Source organism: Chrysochloris asiatica, unplaced genomic scaffold, assembly GCF_000296735.1.
Source record: "Chrysochloris asiatica unplaced genomic scaffold, ChrAsi1.0 scaffold00065, whole genome shotgun sequence".
NCBI lineage: Eukaryota > Metazoa > Chordata > Mammalia > Afrosoricida > Chrysochloridae > Chrysochloris > Chrysochloris asiatica.
In genome coordinates this window covers 2,392,379-2,394,589 of record NW_006408583.1, presented here as the reverse complement: position 1 = coordinate 2,394,589, position 2,211 = coordinate 2,392,379, and positions in this window count along the sequence as shown.

The window sequence follows — 2,211 nt, the reverse complement described above, 5'->3', positions numbered from 1 at the left end:
CATTCTTGGAATAGTCAACCATATCAGATTAATAATTGTTAATCCCAGTCCATTTCAGCTCACTAATAACTAGAATATCAATGTTTATGCATTCCCTTTCCTTTAATAATTTACAATTTACCTAGATTCAGATTTCATACATTCCGTGTTCTGATTTTAATGAATATTGTAGCTGTTTCTCTTCATTTTGAGTTGTCCCCCATCAATAAATGAAGGCCCGAAAGGCTTTACTCCATTTGTATCATCATGGTCAGCTCTATGTTGAGGAGACAGCTCTTCCCCAGTCGTATTTTGAATGTCTTCCAATCTGAGGAACTCATCTTCCAGCACTATATCTGACAATATGTTGGTGCTCTTCATCATGCTTCAGTATTTAATATTCTGGTGCAGACAGTGCTCCACTGCTATCCATAAGGAATATTCTGACTAAATATTCAGAAGTAGTCCATCTATCCTTCTTCCTAGTCTGTCTTCATCTGGAAGCTTAGTTGAAACTTGTCCACCATGGTTGACCCTGCTGGTATTTAAAATACCTATGGAACAGCTTCCAGAATCACACAGCAAAACACAAACATACAGTATGACAAATTAACAGATAGGTTGTAGTTAAACTACATGGGTATGTCTTACAAATGTAGTAATGTAAAATCCCTATCTTTGTTTTGGATTGACAGAGGAGAGGTGAGTGTAGTGATTAACTCCTGTATGGCCTGGTATGGCACTGTAGGATAAGCACTAAACTGCTAACCACAAGGTTGGCAGTTCAAACCCACCAGCCACTCTTTAGAAACCCTACACCAGGATCCCTATGAGTCAGAACCTATTTGAGGCAGCTAACAATAACATGTCTTGTGAATCATTTACATAGAATCATAGTTATCCAATCTTATCCCAGTTCTGTCATTTATGACTTGCTCATAACATCTGTTTTGTTTCCTAATGAAAAAAAAAAAAAAATGGACACAATAAGGAATATATTTCATAGGAAGGATGAGAGGATTGAGAGAGTTAATGCACAGAAATCATGTAGAACACTGCATGACACACATGTGGTGATTGCTAAATGTATGTTTATCAGTACCATTATTATTATTCATTATTGAGTTTCCATTATGAACAGAAAGTCATCCTGGTTGCAGGGCAGAGCTGCCAGAGAATTGGCAGTCAATGCTTCAATCCTCGAGGGATAAGACACACTGTTTTGGAGCCAATAAAGTGATTAAATGCTTTATAGGGTACCTCCAGTGGAACTAATTACCACCGTACCCATCTGTACCAGTTGGTTCCTTACCAAAATCGTGTTATTGTGTTGCTGTTGTTGTTGTGTGCTGCCCAGTTGTTTCTGACTCACAGAGATCCTGTATAGAGTTTCTGAGGGCAGTGGTGGGTTTGAACGACTGACCTTGCAATTAGCAGTCCAGTGCTTATCCTACAATGCAGAGTAGATAGATGCATATTCTCTCACCTATTTGCTTTAAAGCAGTTGTTCCCCCAGGATTGTCTGCAGAAACTGTGTCAGAACCTCCTAGGAACTTTTGAAAAACATGAAATCTTGGTTTCCACCTTCAAAGAATATAGATCTTGAGTCTTAGATGAATGCACAGGTATCCCATTCTTAAGACAGATTATGCATGTGAATATTGTTTATACTCAGACATAGATAAGGAAGTATAATTGAAAGTATTCTAATCTACATGTTGAAAAACACTCAAATCCGACATGAGCATTATATAATTGGAAAGAAAATGGTCTTGTGTCATTGTATGATTCATAGGACACTATCTGGCCCAGGGAGTCAGACACAGCAAAACTCAGTGAAACCTTTGCAGCCAGACTGGGTTAAAATCTGGTTCCTCCACTTACCAGTTGTGTGACCTTGTTCAAGTTACTCAGCCTCTCTGTGACTCAGATTCTTCATATGTTAGAAATATACTATAATCACAGGACTTTTCCCATGGGTTGTTGTGAAAATTAACCATAATAGAAGATGCAAAATACATAGTAACTGGTACATAGCATATGCTCAATAAATGTGGGTTATAATTTTTATTATCACATGTTACTGTTAAGTGAGCTTGAGCCCACAATATATAGTTGGTGAGTAACTGGATATTAAATGATTTCCCCTCTTCTTACTTATTGTCTCAATCATTCAAAAATTCATAAATTTTCTTATAGAACTATTCTTGAAAGTCAGATTCAAAAAAAAAA